The sequence below is a fragment of the Protopterus annectens genome, chromosome 7.part0 (assembly GCF_019279795.1).
Source record: "Protopterus annectens isolate FY-2018-M chromosome 7.part0, PAN1.0, whole genome shotgun sequence".
NCBI lineage: Eukaryota > Metazoa > Chordata > Ceratodontiformes > Protopteridae > Protopterus > Protopterus annectens.
Genome location: NC_056739.1, coordinates 1,094,348,943 through 1,094,374,207, shown reverse-complemented (window position 1 = coordinate 1,094,374,207; position 25,265 = coordinate 1,094,348,943). Strand labels below are relative to the sequence as shown.

At 45.6% G+C, this 25,265-nt stretch overlaps 1 protein-coding gene across 1 annotated transcript in view; it reads right to left on the bottom strand.

Moving 5' to 3' along the window:
- The window catches only part of NOX5 (NADPH oxidase 5), a 482,672-nt gene that overhangs the window by 371,008 nt on the left and 86,399 nt on the right, over window positions 1-25,265 (bottom strand). The gene's annotated exons all lie outside the window — the stretch shown is intronic.

The window sequence follows — 25,265 nt, the reverse complement described above, 5'->3', positions numbered from 1 at the left end:
CTAGTGGTCATAAAACCTAATGAGTCTTTTTGTCTGCAGGCATATTCAAAATCTTCACTACAAAAATTACATAGATACCACCGTTAGTGCAATCAGCTCCTTACTGTTGGTTCTACTACAGGCAATCACACTCTAGTAACTCTCTACATACCTGCTTGCTGCTACTTGCTTGAAAAATTAGGCACTCGACCTCCCACTACTCCAACCTCCTGTTTCTGTGTAGCCCTTCAACACCTGAACATATAAAATTATAGCAGTTCCAGAACCAAACTCTAACCCTAAAATTCCTTGATAGGTCTCAGCCCCAGTCCTTGCTCCCTCACCCTAAACCTCCACTTCCCCTCCCTACTCCTAAATCCCCCAATACTCTCTAAACCTAAAACTCTAACCCCTCTCCCTAAAATTAAATTCCCAGTTTGTTTCCTACCCTAGAACTCTTTTTCCACTCCCTACACCTAAGACATTCTTCCCTTTCCCTAAACCTAAAACCTAACTTCCCACTCCATAATCCTAAAACCTCCCTTCCCTCTCTCTAGCCATAAAATCCCTCTCCGGGTCCTTCCCCGTGTCTGCTTGCTCAAATTCATATTTGAGTTGAATTGTGGGCAGCGGTGTCCACAAGCTACAAGGAGCTTGTGTCCCTAGTTTATAGAGAGTGGTTTTCGAGTGCTTGGGACTTGAGTGCCTGTAGTGTTTCTGTTACAGTTGAATAGACATCTCATCAGGAAAATGTGACATCTTTGACTAACAGAGTCAGTGAATGGAGTAGGAGTTCTTGCAGCTAAGAAAGGATTATTGCTTTTTAAGAAAGTAACAAAAACAGAAAAGGCCCATCAAAGCCCATTTAGAAGATAATACAGGTCACAAATCAAAGTGAGACATTGTAGAAAGTGTACATTCTCCCAGAGATTCTTCTCAGAGAAAATAATTTAGCAGACTCCCCTTTTAAGTGAATGAGAAAACAGCAAAAAGAAAAACAATAAAATGTCAAACCATAGGAACATATAATGCATTGTGATAACAATTAATATCAGGTGAAATAATCACTTCAGTATGTTTGTCTTTGGTGAGTAGGCACAGTCCAGGTAATGACACTGTATGTTCATGCTTGCCATCTGGCTCCGGTATGCAGGGTCCAGAAGTCTGAGTAAATGTATGTTGATCAGCAGCTACAGTCCACATATACTGACTAATGTGGTACTATAAATGTATGCTGAAAACAAACAAATGGCAACAAGACTGACTCATTATATATTAGAGCTATCTATGTTCAAAAAAACTCCAAAAGTAGTGAAAAAAGTGAACAGAACACTTAATGCTGTAAGAGAAAGGAAAATCTGGAGCACTAAATTTGATGATCATGTGACTCAAAATTATAACAATAAACATTTCCAAGAGTAGATTTCTCCACAGCATAGAACCCTAGAGCCCTGACTATGACCCAGGTGCCTCCAGTATTGGAGAATTAAAAAAGTTGAGCCCACTCATCTCTCCTGGGGGTGGTATGTGTCTGGGAATGTGCACTCCATACAAGTTCCTTGGTGAAGACCAAATAATCTATGGTTGTGTTTCTTCTCATGAGGCAGGGACATCTGCAGGCTTTCCTAGAAGTGAGAGTCTTCCACTATATTTCCCCTTGGGAATGAGAATACCAACTCAGCATGCATGGGGATGTATCAGGGATTAAGCAAAAACTCCAGCTCCCTGCATGGATGATGGCACCACTTCTGGTATGTTTGATCGTAACCCTTAGGGGAGTAAATGGCTATAGATATCTCACCCATAGGAAAACAATGGGTCAGTACAGGAACAGGGATGGAGGCTTGAGGGTCAAAAGGGGATTCAAATAATAAAAGAAACTGGTACCCCTACTCTGAAAAGTATACTTTAACAAAATTAAATAAAGCAAAAAACTTTCAATCAGAATTACAGCCAGGTAATAAAAAATAAATAAATAAATAAATAAAATAAAAAGCATTACCAACAAAAAATCTAAATGGTTATAATAAGTAAGACTGAAATAATTAAAATACATAATGAAACTATGAACATAACATAGCTGAACATAACCATCACTATACTAGGAAAATAATACCACAAACATACCTTAAAAATATTAAAAATTTACCTCAGCAGAAGAGCAGAAAACTATTTAAGGGACAGCACATCCATGAAAATCTGTGCAACCTAAGCAGAACCCTGTTCAAGGGACAGATTACCTATTACCACATGCCAGTGAAATTAATGAGAAGCAGTAATGCAAACTTAGGAAAAATAAACATTTTACAGTATACAGTTTGTATTTGTCATGAAAAGCATTCCTTACATGTGAGCTTGATATAATGGTTAAGATCTTCACATCATATACACAAGGTGCATGGTTTGATTCTGAGACTGGGCTGTTGGCTAGGCTTAAAATGGCCCTTCAGGGCAGTTAGCCTAGTATTCACCAATGAACCTTACACATGCTTTCATGTACTTTACCACATATGTACCAGACCAAAATATTATACATATATGTGTGTGATTATATTACACAACGTAGAAATTACAAAAAAGGGACCCTCAAATGATAAAACAAAAAAGAAAGCAAGCACCAAGCAATCAGTACTACTAAGAACAAATCACAAGACAATGGATATTTCTTTCCTACTAAAAATGCCCTATGTCTGTAAACCTCAGCTACAAACCCCAGATCAGGCTTTTGTCTGAATAATGCTACTATTAAAGAAAGGGTATTTAGTAACATAATGTGTATTTGGGATTTGTGTGCTAACTCTAACCTTAACCATACCCCTGGCCCCAACCCCAACCATGCACATTACGTTACTAAAAACCCTTTTCCTAACAATACCACTTCAAACTACAGAAGGACACAGAAAACACACAACACCAGATATGCACAACAGTAAATCTATCCCCTTACCTAACCCTAAATCATGAAAACTCTCACATAAACACTAACAAGTATAACATGGGCCAGATTCAAAAAGACCTGCTCTTAGTGTAAATGACTTACGTCAGTGTACGGTCTTTCTATACACAGACTTACACTGAGAACCAGATTCCAAAATAGCCTTTCTCAGCCTGCTGTTGTTGGAAGTGGTCACTTACACTGACATTTCTCAGCCTGCTGTTGTTGGAAGTGGTCACTTACACTGACATTTCGCAGCCTGCTGTTGTTGGAAGTGGTCACTTACACTGACATTTCTCAGCCTGCTGTTGGAAGTGGTCACTTACACTGACATTTCTCAGCCTGCTGTTGTCGGAAGTGGTCACTTACACTGACATTTCTCAGCCTGCTGTTGTTGGAAGTGGTCACTTACACTGACATTTCTCAGCCTGCTGTTGTCGGAAGTGGTCACTTACACTGACATTTCTCAGCCTGCTGTTGTCGGAAGTGGTCACTTACACTGACATTTCTCAGCCTGCTGTTGTCGGAAGTGGTCACTTACACTGACATTTCTCAGCCTGCTGTTGTCGGAAGTGGTCACTTACACTGACATTTCTCAGCCTGCTGTTGTCGGAAGTGGTCACTTACACTGACATTTCTCAGCCTGCTGTTGTCGGACGTGGTCACTTACACTGACATTTCTCAGCCTGCTGTTGTCGGAAGTGGTCACTTACACTGACATTTCTCAGCCTGCTGTTGTTGGAAGTGGTCACTTACACTGACATTTCTCAGCCTGCTGTTGTTGGAAGTGGTCACTTACACTGACAGCATGTCCTGTAGAATCAGGGCCATGATCCTGCACATCTTCGGAATTACTTCTGTTTCTGACAAGCATTCGTTTCTGCTTTACTGTCCTACTTACTTATACTATATACAATTTTAATTCAGCCTTATGTAATTCATAAAAATGAGCATTCACTCATTTTCCATTTTCTCATTCACAAAACCTTTGCTATCAAATGGGTATTCCCCCATTTGTGGTACAACAACACATTAACTTAATGCAAGGACAGTGTGAGAGTGGAGTGAAGGCAATTCTTCCATTTCCCCCACCATCTAATGAGGGCCCCGCAAAGTTGATATAAAGGGCCGGATTCACGAAGGCTTGCACGGAGTCTAAGAGTAGTGTAAGACTCCATGCAGCCTTCGCGATCCATGAACAGCCCAGAATCCGTGTAAGAGTCAAGCTAAAACGGCTCTTACACGGAGTGGGCGTGGATAAGCTAATCACCTCACTTGCAGCCGAATAGCATGCAAATGAGGCTGATTAGCGATCCAGGAAGCCAAGAACAGCCCGTGTAAGAGCCGTTTTAGCTGCAGAAATGTACTCAGTTGACAACTGAGTACGTTTCTGCAAACACGGCAATAGAGCCATGTCAGCTCCAAATAAAGGGTGCATATGTTATAGGCAGCATGCCAATGGCCAAATATGTGGCCATTGGCAAGGTAACCCCATGCAAATATATGAAAAATATAATTTTTTTTTTCGGCAATTGCCGATGTGTAAACCCAGCGCAGCCCCACACAAACGGGCTGCGCTGCATAGAACATAAAAACGAAGGTTTTAAACCTACAAATGTAGGTTTTATGCAATACATGGAATGTCAATGGAGGGACCAGCAGAGGAAAACCAACATGGCCACCGTGTAGTGGTTGCTAAGGGGGGAAGCTGAGTCTAAGAGATGTAACTAAGCATTAGTAGGCAATCTGATGCAAATGAGTGTAAGGATACTGAATTCCACTGTCACATAGCAAATGAGCACATTCTGAGTAGTGTAAGAGTTACATACGGGGGAGGAACAGAGTAGGAGATAGGTGACATCACAGGGGGGAATGGTAGAAAGAGATGGAGTTCATTGGAGGGTAGAGTTACATGACAGATGTCAGACAGATATCAAGGAAAGAGGTGTGCCACTAAGTAAACATGAGAAAGTCAAGAAATGGAAGGTGTACACTGTTGCCTACACCAAAGTTTCTTGCTGGACGTGTATGCGCGCCACGAAGCGCGAGTAAGGCGGTGTGCGCGCGTGTAAGACAGTGTGCGCGCGTGTAAGGCAGACTGAGCATGTGGGAGCGTGTTGGGAGATGTTTAACACCGTTTGCGCGGGCGTGCACGCGTTTTAATCCAAATAAGCAGATCCAAAACTGTGTAAGTATGTGTGCGCGCGTGTAAGCCACTGTGAGCGTGTTTCTGCTGGTCTGCACACGGCTCCACCCTGAGGAAACAGAAAGGAAAAAGGAAGCAACAGATGTACTAGGAAGTTAGCAGGGAATACTGCTGGAGCTAGCAGGTGAAAACAATTAGATGCAGGCAATTACACAGGCAGAATACTAGGCCAGCCCAGCACTTAAAACTCTGCAAACAGCAGTGCAGAATGTTTCTCACAAGAGACACTGCAAGACAGGAGTTAAGTTATCAGAAGTGAAAACTGAAAAAGCTGAACTCAGAGCAGAAATGTTAGGGGCTGCCATAGCTGTCATAATGAGACATAGGCGACTTGCTGAGGGTGGTGACAATGCAGATGGTGCCAGACAACCCGCAGTGAGGAGACGGAGAAGAGTGTACAGGCCCAGGGTCACCTACCACGGGTTACATGAGCTGGAGATAGTAGAGTGCTATAGAGTGGACAGAGACCTCCTGCAGCAAATAGTGGAGCTGTGCAGGCCACGCCTCACACACAGAACCAACAGAGGGGAACCCATCCCAGTGGAAACCAAGGTATGTGTTGGCCTAAGAATACTAGCAACAGGTACCTTCCAGAGACCAACTGGCGATATGATGGGGATATCACAGGCATCAGCTTCCAGGGTACTGCACCAGTTCCTGGATGCCATGTCAGCACATGTCGGTGATCATGTATACTTCCCCAATGCCCGTGAGGTATTGGCCAGCAACATGCGTCTCTTCCAGCAAATAGCGGAATACCCTGAGGTAGTGAGTGCAATAGACTGCACGCACATACGCATCAAAGCACCTGCCAGTGAGCAGGGTAGGGCATACATCAACCGCAAGGGCTTCCCCTCCATCAACTGCCAGGTCGTGTGTGATGCCCAGGGCATAATAATGAATGTGTGTGCTGGCTGTCCTGGGAGCTACCACGATTTCCACATCTGGCATTTGACACAGCTGTACCAGACATTTGCCAATGGGGACATCCCGCACGGACACCTAGTGGGGGATGCAGGATATGCACTGGAGCCGTGGCTGATGACACCCATCAGAAACGCACACACACCTGAACAGGAACGCCATAATGAGGCACACGCACAAACACGTAATGTAATAGAGCGTGTGTTTGGGCTGCTCAAGTCACGGTTCTGGTGTCTGGACACATCTGGTGGAGCCTTGCAGTACACACCAACTACATGTACCCAAATTGTCATGGTATGTGCTATGCTACATAATATGATCTTGCGAAAACAGCTGCAGCAGGACCAGCATAGGGCTGGGCCAAACAGCCCCCCACCATCGCCAAGGCCACCACAGGCACAGAGTGACTCGGAGGAGGAACAACCTGAGCCTGCCCCAGTAGGCAGAAGGAGGCGTGCCCAGTATGCCCTGGCCTTGGCAAAGAGGCAACGATAGCACATACATTGGCTCAGTAGGAACCTTGGGAATGATACCCCTCTCTGACTCACTCATATAGTAACAGGGATGCCTAACGTGACACAACCTGCTCACAAACATGTACAGGGAAGTGTAATATGTGCATCCGACAGAGGCAGCCCTGCAGCACCACCTGAGGCATGAATGCTATGTGTTACGTAATGTAACACCAAGTACCATATGCACACCTGAGGACCCCGACTAACATCCTACCCTCAACAAGCAGCATGCCACAACATGACAACGAGATGATGAAGTGCAACAATTGACTGAAGTATTGCAGTTAGGCAAAGGGGACCCAATGTGTGCCAGTCTGGGATGACATGCTGAGCATGACATGATGCACCACCTGCTAGGACTGGCGTGCACCTATCAGTGCAGGCCGTATGGATACTGGCAAAGGCTGTTGTCACGCACAGTGTGCCCTGAATAGGTAAGGCTCAAAACACAAACCTATCTCCATAGGTACCAGAAGGGATAAGAATAAGATAAGAGATAAGTTCAAACAGCAAGATGCATGCAGTCTAAGCTCACCCAGTATGGAGAATGTTGATAACTGTGCTGTAACAGAAATCTGAGGCAAGGCTCACAACAGCACCCTAACACTACCAGGTTACACCTCATACTGTGCTGTACATCCTCAAAACTTGGAACAAGCTACAAAGGAGGGTGACTAGCAAGAATTGTCAAGGATAACCACACCCCCATGTTGGTACCACCACAAAAAGCAGCATGGACTAGCCATGCTCAAGTAACAGTGGCTAAAACTGCCCCCCAGTGTATAGCCTGCTACAGACTACTGGCCCAACACCAGGAACTGCATCCGGCCCATGCTGGAATACATGAATATATCAAGTCCTCCAAACCACATTATATTGGGCGACTGCAAATACCCAGACACATAGACTGGGAGCATTATACCAGCTGCAACAGTGTAGGACAAAAGTTCATCGAATCCACAAATCAAAAGGCCCAGGAACAACGTACCACCCCCACAAGAGGGGTAAGCATACTGGATGTGATAATCAGCAACATGGGTACTGGATGGCAAGATGAGAAGTGTATTGCTCACTGGTAAAACCAGACCATAGAGTAATCACACTGGATATACAAATCCTGACCACAGTCCTTGGCCGGAAAACCACAGTGGAAAACATGTGCTAAGCAATATTTGCACACCTCCAAACTGATGTGGAATCCATTAAAGGTCCTGTGCAGGTGCAAAATATGGGCCACACCTCAGAACCTGTAATACAGCCATTCCATGAACACTGCCAGGAATGCTTGGATTATGCAGTCCCAAATTAAAACAAAACACAGTGCCTAAATCTGGCATGGTGGACACCAGCCATAACCAAAACATGCAAGAGAATGAGGAAGCTACTACATGATAGAGCAAACATGAACAATGAAGTAATTACTGATCAGTAGTATGGCAATATAATCTGTCCACACATGCAATCCACTAAGGCCAGCCACAACAAGTGGAATCTGTGAATCCTGAGGCAATCTTACACCTGCCCCAAGTACACAGACAACCCCCAACTCCACCCAAGAAATACAAATATATGTGAGAGATGCAACCATCCATCCAAACCGGAGGCAGAGCTCCCCAACTCAGTACACCCAAAACAAGTCAGTAGGAGAAGGTAACCACACACACCACAAACACATACCCACATAGACCTATCACAACTGCAAACCAAACACATAAACACAGAAATACATTCCCGGAGGCAGAAATCACAAACACAGCACACCAACAGAGGCCACTAAAGCAGACACCCAATGAAACAGCCTCCAAACATAGCACATGCAACACATAGCACACAAAGCTGGTGTGCCAAACAGTCACAGGCCAGAAGGAGAAACAACATGCCTGATACAGTTGTAATAGGTGACTCCATAGTCAGACACACTGCTGTCCCGCACACCAGACTGAACAAGGGAAAGGGTACAGTAAGCTGCCTGTAGGCTGCCACAATATGCCACATAACAGAAATATGTAGGTCACTCCAAAGCAAATAGAAATATGATGCAGTCATAGTCCATGCTGGTGTGAATGACCTGAGATGTACTGCCCTAGACTACATGTAAAGAGACACAGATGAGCTATCCGATTATGTAGTCCAGGCCGGTATGACACTCACCGTTCGCAGCAACCTACCCTTACCAAGAATAATGCCACAGTACAAACACGGAATGATCAGTCATAGCAAGTAGCACACTTACTGGTGTCATTCCAAGGGGATCAATGTCTGTCTGCTTGGGATGTCATGCTTGACAAGCCATGCAGCTGCCCTTGGGATGGCCTGCACCTGTTACCCCTGGGCGTCTGAATATTGGATAAGGCCTTTGCCACCTCCATACAGCCTTTTGTAGGCAAGGCTGAAAAGACTGACCCACCACCCGAGAAAACATAAGTGGGAAGAAACATAAGGGAAATGCTGACCAATGCCAGATGTGTACACCCCAATATGCATGCTCCCGAGGCCATCCCCAGAATAGAGAACATCGATGTCTGTGCAGTGACAGAAACCTGCTGCAAGGCTCCTGACAGCACACCAGCACTACCAGGTTATACCACGTGCCATGTGCCATGACCCCAAAACCTGGAACACTACATAAAAGGAGGTGAGTATCCATAGGCAGCACAGACACCCATACGTCCAGGTAACTGACAATGCACAAGGCAGTGGAGTTCACCCATGTGCAACTAACTGTAGGCAAGACTGCTGTGCAGTCTGTAGCATGCTACAGACCGCACTCTCACACACAATAACCCCCCCCCCCAACCGTCCTGAAGACACTGGACAGTATGAATGTCCCACCAAATACCAAACAAGGTTCCACGAATTACCACATAGGTGGTAAACCATTATGTATGGAAGGAGTAACCAGGGACCTAGGGACATAAGTGAACAGTAACCTGTTATGTGACACCCACACTGCCAATGTGGCTAGGAAGACTGTCTACACGTGACACCGTATCAGGAAAGGAGTCACATCTACGGCAACAGAGGTCACTGTGCCCCTATACTTTACCCCAATCACACCCATAATCCAGTACAATGCCTCATATGGGATCTACCTTACCTGACACCTGCAGCAGTTAGAAAGACCTCAAAGGTACCTCACCAAGAGGATAAAGTGTCACACATATATGTCATATGCTGCCTGGCTGTAGACACCCCAGCTGACTCCAGTCACAGACTGCCCACACAGAGGCATTGCATGCCTGTTGTAGGAGGCCATGCCCAACACAGGAGTAATGGACATGCTCCACCCCAGACAACACATATCCATTGGAGCTGCGAGAGTGAGAGATGTCAACCTCAACAAATAATGAAATAGGATGTGCCGGTGGGACAGATACATAATCCAGAGGCTCCCCACACCCTGGACCAGAATCCCACTCCATGTTAGGCAGAGCCCCTCACTGACACTGTTCAACAGGAATCTTGCCAAGTGGATGGATGATTGTAGAGTTACAGTGGGGGTCTTCACTGTGTCATGTCCAGACAGAGGCACAGCAAAGCAAATCATAAATGGCCATAATATCCACATAGCAAGGGGTCTCAAAAGCCACACACACTCTGGCTAGGCTAACAAATGCCCAGGGTGGATAGCCTAGTATGAACCTATGAACCTATGTAGATACAAATTGTACAGGACACTAAGGATAATCCCAAGGCATACACAACTGATGGTAGGAGCCATGTTGCGAATTCACAGATATGCCCTGAATCACACAAATACCACAAACACACACACATATTGCCAACATACATCCTGACAGGTGCAGTGCAAACCCCCCCCACCCCCACGAATGCAGAGTATCTATCCCAGCAGACTGCTGGCCCCCTGACATTGCAGATGCTGAGGTAACAGACAACATCTCCAAAGCAAAACACACAGCAGCAATGGTATGAGATGGTGTCCTGGGCTTAGTGCAACATGGAGTCTAAGATGAATGGAATGCCAAACCACACTACTGCTCAATGTCAGCCTTACCACAGAATATTTACCCAAAGAGCAGTGTACAACAACAGTGGTCCTTCTCAACAAAGGTGTTGCCTGAATGGATACTGAACAGTACTACCCCAGAATCCTGAGAAGCCCAGATTGCACAGCTATGGAAAGGATCAGCATGTACCACAGACATAAGGATGTTGGGGACCTACTGACACCGGACCCAACCCAGTGTGGCCTTCTCAAGTGCAGATCCTGCCCCTAACCATGTTTCACTCAATTGAAACAGTCATTAAGGTCATTGATGAGGGCAATGTGCTCCACACAGTGTATCTGGACCTTGCAAAGGCTTCTATACAATACCCTACATGTTCAGTATAGATAGGCTCACCAGCGTAAATATAAACCCACATGTCAGTAGAGGGGTTGCAAACCAGACCAAGGACAGAACAGACATGGTCAGACATGCTTCAGCCATGTCAGACTACAAACCAGATATAACTGGCATCCCACAAGGCTTTATCCTGGTATCTCCCTCGTCTGGTATATATGCCCCATAGGTACAGGCAAACATGGAAGGACTGTGTCCTAACATGTTTGCAGAGGACTACAAACTGCTCACCACATATGATCCACCAGCTGACACATGCATCCCACAAAAGGGCCACATAGAAACAGACAACTGGTGCCATAGCTATGTCAGCAAGCTAAGTGCAGAAACGTGTATAGTCAACCCCCATGGATATACAGTAAGTGCCCACCAATTACCACATAGGTGTTAACCCATTATGTAGTTAACATGTAATGAGAGACCTGGGGACACAGGGTGATAGATATCCTGCATTGGACAAACATGTGCTGTAGTGTTTACAGAAACATACCATATACCCACCTAATCATGAAGGCTGTCAGATCTACATAAGGTAGGTCATTGTGGCTCTGCAGTCATCCTGCATCAGTGGTACAATCGACTACAATAGCCCCTGTGGGATGTACCTCAGCAGACACCTCCATCAACTGTAAAGTCCCCAGCAGTACCTCATCAGGAGTATCAAACAGCCTACACAGATGCCATGTGTTGCCTGTGTTGCTGGCATCAATAAACATGCTGCACCTAGTACAATCTGAATGGCAGTGAGCTATGCACATGACAGACCTGAACCCCAGCACTGACTTACATAGGACAAGCTGTACTGTGTGATCCATAACACAGAAGCCACTCCCACCCATGAGTGAACCCTCAGCACAGGCTACCCATAGAGTCACTTATCAATCTTCCTCAATAGGAATCCTGATGGGTGGACGGAGATGGTAGGTTTATCCTGGGTATCACTGTCATGTCACAGGTAGACAGAGGCACAGTATACTAACCATGACATATGTCATGGCAAACTCCTCTTACAATGTGTGTTGAAGGACAAACACACTCTCCAACTTGCATTAGACATGGACTAGGGCACATCGCTAGTGTTTGCAATTGTACACCTATGTTGTGGAATACACTAACAATGTTGGACAAGCCTGGTGTAAGTAGTTCATATCTGAACAGAATGCAACATGGTCAGATGTACACAACTGGCCCCAACCAGGCTGTTGTGCCCACTATCGAAATGTAAAGCAGTGATAGCAGTAAAGCCCAGGATACTGTCCACCACAGTCAAAGTACTACCAGTACACTATACAGTACTACAGTGTTAGGTCAGTGTGAAAGGATGTTGACAACTGTATGCAAAGTATCCCATGCAAACACTGCAGGCACAGTATAATCCTGTTGTGTTCACACACAAAGCAGTTGTACAGTAACTACACAACATGACACACAACCCACAACCATAAACGGGTGATAGTTTGTGAAGTTCACACACATCCACAAATGTGGTGGGCTGCAGAGTCCAACATATGGAATGCTCACACTGGGCATGCTCACACACTTTGACAACATGCCATGGGAAGGCTGAACTGGGCATGCTCACACACTTAGTCCAAATCTTGGTTTAGCAGTTGGACACACATATCTGGTATTGTTATGTGTTATGCCAGGAACCAACCACATTACAGCAGTCTGCCCAGTGCACACAGTTAAATGACTACAGAAACATACGTGATATAGTGAATCCCTCCCATATGCAAACATTTTCCACAGATGCAGAAGTTGTTCATACCAACAGGGAATGCTATGGCAATAAAGATATGCAAACAGTCTATCAGCAACAAATAATGTGCATTTGACAATTAAACATAATGGTGTAGAGGTCAACACTAGGCTGTTTGCCCTAGGGAATGACAGCTTAGTCATAGTGTGTTTGGTGTCTGCCTCCCCACAGGATGCACATTCCCCTTTCCAAACACAGATGATGTCAGCACCCTATAAGTACAACAGGAGAAAAGAAACTTCCCAGTAATCCGAATAGCGCGCTCTGCTAATGCGTCCGTCTCAAGTGTCATTACATAGTTAGGTAGGGGTTTCAAATCCTGCAAGTGCTCAGTGTGTGTGTGTGAGTGGGGTTGGTGTGTGTGTAAGTCTGTGTGAGGGAAATGTCCCTTTTGGCAAATAGGAAAAGACACTACAGGATGCACATTCCCTTTCTAAACACCGATGATGTCAGCACCCTATAAGTACAGCAGGAGAAAAGAAACCTCCCAGTAATGCGAATAGCGCGCTCTGCTAATGCGTCTGTCTCAAGTGTCATAACATAGTTAGGTAGGTGTTTGAATCCTGTGAATGGCAAGTGTGTGTGTTTGTCTAAGGGGGGTTAGTGTGTGTGGGAAATGTCCCTTTTGGCAAATAGGATAAGACACTACAGGATGCACATTCCCTTTCTAAACACCGATGATGTCAGCACCCTATAAGTATAGCAGGAGAAAAAAAACCTCCCAGTAATGCGAATAGCGCGCTCCGCTAATGCGTCCGTCTCAAGTGTCATAACATAGTTAGGTAGGGGTTTGAATCCTGTGAATGGCAAGTGTGTGTGTTTGTCTAAGGGGGGTTAGTGTGAGAGGGAAATGTCCCTTTTGGCAAATAGGATAAGACACTACAGGATGCACATTCCCTTTCTAAACACCGATGATGTCAGCACCCTATAAGTATAGCAGGAGAAAAGAAACCTCCCAGTAATGCGAATAGCACGCTCTGCTAATGCGTCCGTCTCAAGTGTCATAACATAGTTAGGTAGGGGTTTGAATCCTGTGAATGGTAAGTGTGTGTGTTTGTCTAAGAGGGGTTAGTGTGTGAGGGAAATGTCCATTTTGGCAACTAGGTGAACAGACTACAGGATGCCCATTCCCTTTTCTAAACACCGATGATGTCAGCACCCTATAAGTACAGCAGGAGAAAGGAAACCTCCCAGTAATCCGAATAGTGCGCTCTGCTAATGCGTCCGTCTCACATGTCATAACAGTCAGATAGGGGTTTGAATCCTGCAATTGGCAAGTGTGTGTTTTTGGCTGAGGGGGGGTTAGTGTGTGTGAGGACAATGTCCCTTTTGGCAACTAGGTGAACAGACTACAGGATGCACATTCCCCTTCTACACACTGTTCAGCAGACGGCCATGGCTCTGGCACAAGTTGTCTGTTGCTATGATGCCCCTTTGGAAGATGCTTGTGTCAGCTGGGGAGTCGATTATGGTGTCCAGTTTGCAGTCATCTGCATATTTGGACAGCCACAGTTCATCCGTGTTGGCCTGTACCTCCAATAAATATGTACCAAACAAGAGGGTCCCAGGACTGAGCCTTCTGGGACACAACCTGTAACTGTTATGGGGTCTGGCATGGCTCCAGCAATGCTAACCATGTGGGTTCTGTTCTTGAGCCACTGTGCAATCCATCTAGTGACATAGGGGCTTATATTTAAGCTGGTGAGCTTCCTAGAATGCCCAAGTGGGGTATTGTTGCGAAGGCTTTGCAAGGTCCAGGTAGGCTGTGTGAACCACCTTCCCTCGGCAATGGCCTTGGTGACTGTAGCAAAGAAATCAACCGGTTACACCGGTAGTGCTGGTGTGCTCTCAGTAGCCCTGAACCAGGCATCTGTTACTGCACAGATATCAATGTTTTCCATGCCAAGGAGTGTTTTGGGTGCATGCATCTGGAGGTTTAGACATCTGGCGTTGGGTAGCATTGCTCTTAGTGTCTTATCCCTTGTGATACCTATGAAGGTGGGTTTGTCATTTGAGCCCTGCCTAACATAGGCACTATGGGGGTAGCAAGAGCCTTTGCCAATATCTGATAGGCCAGGGGTGACAGGTGCAAGCTGTCCCTAGCAAAGCAGGTAGTTCAACAGAAGATGAATGTGTGAAGGTGTAGTGCCTGTGATTACTTAGCAGTAGCATATATGACTGCTCACGTGGACACATGCCAGGCAGGTCATATGCACTGTGTCACAGGCAATGTACATGTGAACAGGTCAAACAGTGGCAACCTGTCAAGTGGGACATGGCCATACATATAGTAGGCTATGCAGATGGCACTAGGAGTCCACAGAAGCTCTATAACTATGCATTGCAGGTGTGATCGGTATTCCAGGGTAATTGCAAGCAAACATGCATGCAAACAAAGATACAGTGAACAGGGCTCCATGTAGTCCATTGTACAACAAACAAGCTGTACCAGTTCCATAAGGTAACACTGCAAATATGCAGGCACTATGCACATGTACATGGAAATACACAGGTCAGATGGCTAGGGTCCAGTCTCAGTGCCCACAAGTGTACGGAACATGCATGTACTGTCAGGATGTACAATAACTGGATAGAAACCCATGTGCCCATACCTGCAGTAATACACATGTCAAATAACAGACACCGAGCCTTCTCTCAGTGGTTCCATACTTAGTAGGATGTATGCTCCCTGGCCTGCCACCACAGTATCCCTGACATATATGGGGACTCTCCCTCCTGTGACAGTTAGTTATGTGTGTTGGGGCTGTCTAGCATGGTATGAGATGTGTGCATGCAGTGCTAGTGTGCTCCTGTGTGTCCTGTACCAGTTGTGTAGTTCTGCACACATATCAACATCCTCAAACATCTGCATTGCAGAGTCTAGTGTGGGCAACATGCCACTTGCAATTTACATGTCCATCATTGTGTATTACTACATTCATTACCTTATCCCCTGTGCTACCTATGTATGTAGCCTTCTGTTGACATCATTACCACCAGTATGCCAACATGTGCAGATGATACACTATGGTACTTACCATGGGAGTAGACAACAGGACATGACAATCACACAACTACTGCATCAGGCATGCTGTGATATACCCACAATTAATTCAGCACACAGTACTGTTAACAACATGATACTATTACTACACATCTATGTGGTCACCCTGTGCATCAGCAACATGTTAACCTGTACCTGCACAGTTGTTACAGATTGCAGGAGGTGGCACAGTTTCATCATATGCACAGGGTGTGAACTTGGTATGCCTGAGTCAGCCACCCATACCACCAATTGACATGTATGTGTATGTGTGTTGGTGAGGGACAGCAGTAGAAGGTGGGGCAATGTTGATGCAGTGTGTGCGTGTATGCGGTAGCCCTAGGTGTTGTCAATTTGCATGTGTGCATGGATGCACACAGTTCCACCTCATGGCTGCCATATACTGGTGTTTGTGGACAGCCACAGACTGTACCTGCCAGGTCATACAGATCAGTGTCTCTGGCCACGGACACGGTACCTGTGCCTTGCAGGGGTGCTACGGACCATATCTGGTACCAACCCAGACTGGGTACTGTCATCAGAAGCAGGTGTTCGTTGACTGGACACAGATCCCTGTCGGGCCTGGCCAGAGCCACGTGCACATGGTCTCCTGGGGCGGTCTGATGACAACACAGACCCAGCATTGCTGGGGCTGCTGCTGGCACTACGGGGCGGCGCGCCCTGTTGTCGTCCGCGCCGACTGCCAGCTGCTGCTGTTGCTGGCATACGGCCATGTTGACACCTCAACCGCCCACCATCACCCTGGCTCATGGACATGTAGTTGTGGAACCAGTCTAATATGTCCCCACAACGTCTGTCTACGACATCGGTGAAATCACGGATGGCAGTCGCAATGTCACGCATACTGTCAGTCATGGCTGTGCGACATGCTGCCAGCTCCCTCAGACCCTGTCTGGTGTACCGTTCCATACGTGACTGTGCCTGCATGACAGTCCGAAACATAGCGGAGGTTGTAAGACCTCTGTGGGCACGTCTGACAGGGGCAGTACGCCCATGGATGCTCCCACGAGAACCCCTGGACATCTGTCTGTGTGGTACCATCTCTGGGCCATGCCCATGGCTGCTGTGTGGGGAAGCATGTGCCACAGATACCACATTACCCTGGTCAATGCCCACTGTATGCTGTCCATCACCTAGGGACAGTGGTGACAAGGGGTGTATTGGCAGGATAACTGTGCGCATTGATGGGGTCGACAGCTGTGTACTGTCAATTGGCTGACCAATGGCGGACCCTGGCATACCTTCCTGTGCCATTACACCAATGTCATCATTATCAGTACCCACGGCACCTGACTCAGGTTCCCTGCTACATGACACCAGAGCAGCAACAGAACCTGTGGGAAGGAAACAGGAAACACAGTTTACAATGTCTACACATTACCAGCGATGCACACATGCACAGGTGCACACATGCACACATGCACACATGCACAGGTGCACACATGCACACATGCACAGGTGCACACATGCACACATGCACAACAGGTGCACACATGCACACATGCACAGGTGCACACGTGCACACATGCACACATGCACATGCACAGGTGCACACATGCACATGCACAGGTGCACACATGCACAGGTGCACACATGCACACATGCACACATGCACATGCACAGGTGCACACGCACACATGCACATGCACATGCACATGCATGTGCACAGGTGCACAGGTGCACACGTGCACACATGCACACATGCACACATGCACAGGTGCACAGGTGCACACATGCACACATGCACACAGTTTCACACAATTGTACAGTACTCAGTATGCGTGATATCAACACACAGACACAGACACACCTACATGCATACAAAGAGCACTACTAAGTGAGCCAAATAGTACTATTACTATCAACACTATTACAGGAATTGTTAATACACACTCACCAGCATGGATAGGCTGCATTGCAGTTATACCAGAGGGTCCTGCAGACATGAAGAAACTAATGTCAGTGGGCACAACTGTGCCATTGTTACTGAGTATGATACAGGTCAGGAGTACAACAGTCGCCTTTCACAGGTCGGCAGCTAATATTGAGGATATCACACTTGCACATTAAATACTATGGTGACAGCTACAAACCAAGGACACACCTCACACATGCATTAACTACCAGTGTACACAACAGTCAACTATACATATGACATATTACCTGCTCGTTCACCGTCTTGCTGCTGTGTGGCTCCAGCCTCCATCATGATGCATGTCTGCTGCTGTTGTTGTTGCTGGTGGACTGGAGCCACTACACTCAGGAGTAGTCCCTCCAGTCTGGTAAGTGGGGGATGTGTAGCCACCCCACCACCTGTGGCGACCTGTTGCCTGTGGATATCTGGCGCACGCTGACGGACATGTCTGATTAAATCACTGCAGTGATGTCGTACCTGCTCATATGTCCTATTATGCGTGCCTATATCATTTACCCAACGGACAAGGTCTTGCCACAGTGCAGCCCTCTCCTGCTGATTCTGGCTGGTGCGGGAAAAGAGTATTGCATAGTCCCGCACCAGGCTCTGGTGTATCTCCTCATCCTCAGCTGTAGAGTAGGTGGGGTTCCTGGTGGGCCATGTACCTGGGAAAGAAAATAACCTGGTATCAGCAATATATGTCAGCAGACTTTGGCACACATACTACACATGCTACTCGACTGTTATGATACAACTTATCTCACATATGTAGCATCTGTCTGTCTATTGGTGGATACACATGTAGATGGCCAGGTATCAGTGCTCGGCCAGCAACTGTGCAACAGTACCTGGCAGACGCCATCGACATACTACCAAACACCAGCAGTCAGAACACCGATTCAGGTCAGAAGCACCTCCTCACTCTGGGGGTTTGTATCTAGGTACTGTATGGCCTACATCGGCAACTACTGTGGGCTGACCACACACTGATTGCCCTGGATATACATATCCCACCTCCACCACCAGCACAGATGACTATAGTGCATAACATTACAGATACAAACTTTACACTTTGTAACTGTGATATGGTATCCTTACAGCCCACTGGGCCAGTGGCAGATACAACCCACAATGGTGACCCCTACACAATTGCTTTCTACAGACATCTCCAAGAATGCATGGATCATGCAATCCCATATCTGACCAAGACACTCTCCACAAAGGGGCAGCATCTTGTCTGGTGGACCCCAGCCATAGACAGATTGTATTACAGAAGATGGAAGCTACTGCAAGACAGAGCATCATTCACTGAAGGGAGGGCATGTCTGAGCAGCACTGGTAAGGATCTATTTCCCATCATACTGACTACATGGGCAACGTTGAGAGGGAATTCAAGAGTGACACTACAGATGACCAGGAGGCCTTCCTCAGTTATGTTAGCAACCTGGCCAGGAGCCATCCTCTATGCCCATAGGTAGTACACAACACATATTTCACTGACACCACAGATATCGACAACATTGTGGCGGACAGGTTCAGTGCAGGTGTCACCCCGCCCTCTCCTGTAATAAGGCATAGTTATCCCAGCTGACTGTAACCTCCCCGTCATCACAGATGTCCAGGTGAGAGACATCCGCAGGACAGCAGAATACACAACATGGATGGGACCTGATGGTATCCCCAGTTGCATGCTACATAACCTCTGACAGGAGCTAAACACACATATAGGAGTGCTATGTAACACTAGCCTGACTACAGGATATGTACCTGTACACTGGTGCACAGCAGCAGTGGTTCCACTCCATGAAGGAGGCACCTCACCATACCAATACAATACAACACAATACATTACATTACAATACAATACTATACAATATGCTATTGCCCCTGTGTCTACAGCAGCATACTGTTCTGCTACCCTGACCATTGTGACACATGTGGTGTGATGGTAACTGCTGCTGTCACACAGTTACACAGGGTGACTCATATGGCATATTACCTATCTGACTAACATTCAGCAGGGGTATGTGTGACATGTACTCATGGGGAGTCTCGCTTCTTAACACTGTGTGGTTTATTGCAGGGTGTGTTTTATCTGTGAGTAGGAACTCTTACCTCCACATGTGCACACTATTGCAGTGGCACGGACGACACACAGCAGACATGTAGGTTGTGGATGGTGGGAGGTGTTACTATGGTTGTTGGACATCTGTCATGGGTGTGACCTCCATATGTAAATCTGGGAGTGGTAACCTCTATGTGGGTAGCATATGTGTACTCTGTGGTGTTGTCAGTCACTGTGCATTGGTAATGTGTTTGAGTGCATTGTCACAGTGTTGTACATGTCACTGTGTCCTTCTCCATATCTGTAGCTGTCATGTGAGGTCCATACCATGGCATCCATTATGTGGTGTGGAGGGGTACACCAACCTACATGTCCATACCTGACTCACCATGTCCGCTGACACATACCATGTGCAGGTATTCCAGGGAAAGTGTGCCACTGTGACTATCATTGGGGCCACTATTCTACACATTTCTGACCCTGCTCACCCCTGACACATGCAGTGGTGGGTGGCCAATCACATATCTGGTGGTTACTGGTGTGGGTGATCTGGAATGTGGTATGATACTCCGGATTTGACACTGGTGTTCACTCCATGCCTTTGTCACCAGGCACCTGTTGCAATACATCTGTACAAATGTGCCTCACTCAGACTTTATATACATCTCTCTCTCTCTCTCTATATATATATATATATATATATATATATGTATATAGATATATCTATATGTATATATATATATATATATATATATATATATATGTCCGTATACATATACACATATATATTGATGTACATATATTGCCATAGATGTGGAGGGGGGCACAGAGGGGTGTGAGTGACAGAGGGGTGGGACAGGCTGTGTTGCAGGTCATCATATACAATCATACCTGTAGGTAGTCAGATCAGTCTGTCTATGTATATGTATCTACATATATCAATATCTGCATGTGTGCATTACATAGATATGTTGGTACAATATTCTATCGACATCTGTCTATGTATTCCTACATCTCTCTCTATGTATGTATATATATATATATATATATATATATATATATATATATATATATATATATATATATATATATATATATATATATATATATATATATATATATATATATATATATATATATATATATATATATACACATACATATGTTGACATACATACATATCCATATGTTAGACAGGTATATCAACATATTTGTCTACTACACTGTATACACACACTAACATAGTGCTAAACATACATAGCTGTGTAACCTAATTTGTACATGGCACTACAACCTACAATCAAACAACATTGATATGTGCACATACATGCTCTCACATACAAATGTATGCACAGCCTTCACTGATAGTTGCTGTATGTCTCCTGCCCTTTACACATCTCCATATACATATGGATACAGACCAATGACACATATGGAGGGTTCACAGTATGTAGACCTTTATAGTATTACTTTACATTACCTGTGTTTGTCACAGCTGCTTCTGCTGCTGTCTGGTTCTCTGTCCTGCTGCTCCACTTCCCAGTTGTCAGCTTTCAGGTAGCTGTTGCTGAACAATTCGTTTCTGTCTGCTTAATTGCAGTTTTCTCTGTCTCTCTCTCTCTCTCTGTCTGTCTCTCACGTCCTTCTCAGGGTGCAATGAAAGTATTGCATGCGTGGACATGGAGTACAGCATACTTTTGTAGGTATCTGCATATGCCCATGTGATGGCCTCTGCACCAATTGTTAGCCAGCATTTGCTAATTGCATGCAGCCAGTTGTGTACTGATTGCAGTTCTCACTGTGATTTCAGAACAGTGCTATAAAAAGGTGAGATAGGCGTAGCCCTTTCAGATGTTAAGGGCAGGGACCATGCTGTTATGCTGTGGACAATGTTCTGTGAGTGTAAAGGTTGGTATCTCTCTCATATTTCCAGGTGTGTTGTAGATTAACATTCCTCCATTCATTTCTCCAGTTTCCTGTACTAACTGTGTATGTACACTGACAACTACAACTACTACTATTGTTAATGTGTGTGTGTGTGTGCTTTCCTTTCACATTTGCTTGCACTCTGTTGCTAAGTCTTCAATAGTTGCCCTTTACAGTCACTACTTCTATGCCTGCTAGGTGTCTTGACTGTAGTGTGCTGCTGTAGCTTTCCTATTTCCCATGTACATTCACACCTTGGAATGCTTGCTATATCTGCTAGGGTGTTACAGCATGCAGTGTGGTCTGGCCATGGTGTGGGCCTTGACATCTATTAGGGTATTTGAGTATGCTGCTAAGCAGGCCCCAGAGACCTTCAGGTTTATCAGTTATGTGCCTCATGGAATGGTAAATATCAGTGGGGTACACCCATTAAAATGTCTGGTATGCTGCAGTTGTGACTGTGGGTTAGCATGAGCATATGTATTACTACACTTTTTCTGCCATGCAGTGGTGAATACTTTCGGACTCCATAGTTACCATTGCATGTGTTACACCTTTCTGCCTACTGTTTGTACATTTCACATGGGGTCTGTGGGGAATCCCTGTAAGACATTCACTGTTGCTATGTCTAGGTTCTTAACTATTCAAATATGGTGGTGTTGGACCGTCATGTGTACAGATATTTGCAGGCTGTCCACATTTCTGCCTCATAATTTGGTCAATATCTCATGCACACCTTTATCTGGCAAGTCAGTCTGGGCTCAAGTCAGAATATGGTGACAAACATTCAAGTTCCAGACTGCATACCCTTCCAAACATCCCACAAGGTGTAGACCCTGTTACTTTCTGAACTGTCTACGCTTGTTGTAACTTTATTTGTAATGTGTCCCTGGTTTTGGGCCTTTGCTCCACATATTTTATTACTTGGTCCGGATGTGTTCCTGTAACAGGTTGTGGGGTATGGGCAGTGCTTATCCTGCTGTGAGTATGTGTGTGTCTTGCAAGGTGCTATGGTGACATTATTACCTACTAGCTTCCAACTAGCATGGCTGTTTCTGTTCACACACTACTATTATGGAAATCCACCAGTTTTGTTTGTGATTCTAAATGTCATGCTTTGTGTACTACACATCTATATTCCCTTTACATTCATTCCTACTGTTAAATTATATATTTACTTTAGCACAATGTTTCTATATAAGAGTCATGGCTTAGTGGTAAGTCATGCAGACTATAGTTGCCAAGGTCCTGGGTTCGGGACTCACAGTGGGATTTTATTTTTCATTTGAACTGAGTACAAGACCTGTCAATCAAAGTGCCTAAGGCACTTTTAAGCAGTTGTAACCGCTTGGTTTGCGCTGAGCTCACATGCGCACTGGCGGTTAGCTCCCGCACACAAGCGCACACCCGCTTACAACCACTTAAACGTGCTTACTCTTGCGACACCAGCTATTTTCCTTGAAAGAAAAGAAAATGGGGAGACAGGAAAGTGGTGGAAAAGGGGTCACAAAGAGGGTAAGACAGTAGGGAAACAAGCTTGGGATGTGCAGGAGGGATGTAGGTAAGGCCCATAGCTGCCCATTTCTTCAGCAGCAACAGCTGTGCATATGTATGTAATTTGGTGTGACATTTGAAACCTTCCACCCCTGAGAGAGGTGTCAGGACAACAATAATACTTGTTGTACAGCCAATTGGAATTGATAGGTTCCATGTCCAGTAGACATGTGTGTGGAATGGGCAGCTATGTATGGGCGTAATTTTTTTGTGGGTACAGAGTGCCCTTTTTTTTTTTTTTTTCAGGTGAGAGTGGTATGTCAGGTGAAGGTAGTCGGTACAGCTGGGGAGGTAGGTTGGGTAGGTTAACAGACAAGACAAACAAGACGCATACAGGGGCGGTGTATGACACGTGTGGGGGGTTACACAATTGACGGGGATGGAGGTTTGGATATCCAGAGCCCATGAGCCATGACAACAGTGGAACTGATATCCCCACCCATAGGCAGTTGCCACTGTTCCTTCACTGCCCAGGACGGGGCTGTGCTGGGGGCTGTGTAGGCGGGGCAACGGGCATGCCCGTTAGTTGCGCCACCCGTGCCTCGAGCTGGCGTAGGGGCTCGAGGACAGAGTCCCGAATCTCCCTACACACCACAGTCCGGACGCCATGGAGGGTGAGTGGTGGATCTCCTCCGGCCACACTTGCAGAGGGGGGGCGAGCCCCATCCCCTGCAGCGCTTCCACCCGCAGGTGGCACAGGGCCACCGGAGGAGGGTCCGGACTCGGCACTAGTGCCAGGTGCACTCGCCAGCTGAGGTGGGAGAGGTGGGTCCGCTGGAACCCGCCTTCCCTGTCGTTCTATGTTTTGCATTATGTCATGACAGTTTGGGTTAGTGGCATTTAATACCATTCACAATTAGTTGTAACAGCATGCATTAGTATTCCCATTAACCAAACACCCAGATATTCACACCATTGAACAGCGTGCATAACACATGCATAATTTGAACAGTAATACACAGACCAACAACATGCAGGGTTGATTGATGGCAACAGGCCATCAGGTGTGGATGTATGAACAGGGCGGATGCATCAACAGACATGCAAATATATATGACCCAACAGGACAGACGTCCAGGGGTGGTAATTGTGATTGCACATACCATTTTCACGTGGAATGGGTTATAGGTGGTTAGAGGGTGGGGTAAATAAAGTAATATTAACACCTTCGAATACAAATACATATGGTGTACATTTCTAATAGCTACAGTTATATACACGCTACTGTTCTGACTACAGTGTCCTATATGTTAACTACTTAACCTTGCAGATGGAACTGTTACTGCAACATCAATCTACATTTTATTGCTGTTCATACACATTCATATCGAGCTTTGTTGAGATACATCATCCTGTTACCTGTGCTTGATATGCTTGTGGACAAGTGTGGATGTTTGGTATATCAGACAATCATCCTATCTGCGTATTTCAGACTGGGAGAAACATATCCAGATGTTGGTGTACACATTCCACATGCAGCAACACTTTGAACAGATTTTGCTGTTTGGTTCTGAGTCTCACATGCATTTAATTCTGTCCTAACTGCAGTATGGTTTATTCAGGGGTTATAACTACTGTAGTGCTGTATTCCTGACACTTTCTCACACTCTCTCACTTGCTTTCATGTTACTATTCAGACTGGTACTTCTAGGCTTTATTGACATGTTTTAACAACAGTTATTATAGTTCGTTCCAGCAGTCTCACTTCTGTCATGTTTCAGTATTTCCACAGGGATATATTTCACACATGTGATTTCATCCTCTTCTGCAGCTATACTTTACATGCTGCTGCAGGTTGTGTACTATTTTCTTACAGGCAGGGCAGTTTTACACAAAAATATATGTTGGACAGTGTCATGTTTAGTTTACACTTACAGGCTGGGAACTGTTGTAATCAGGCAATACTTGCATACACTTTCACACTGTTACTTGCAGATTTAATTCCTTCCTGGCTACACTGCACTCTTTTGCTGACTGTCATACATTTATATATCTTTACAGTTACTAGTAGTGGATTACTGACCTGCCTGGTGATGCAACCGCACCAGCCTATCGG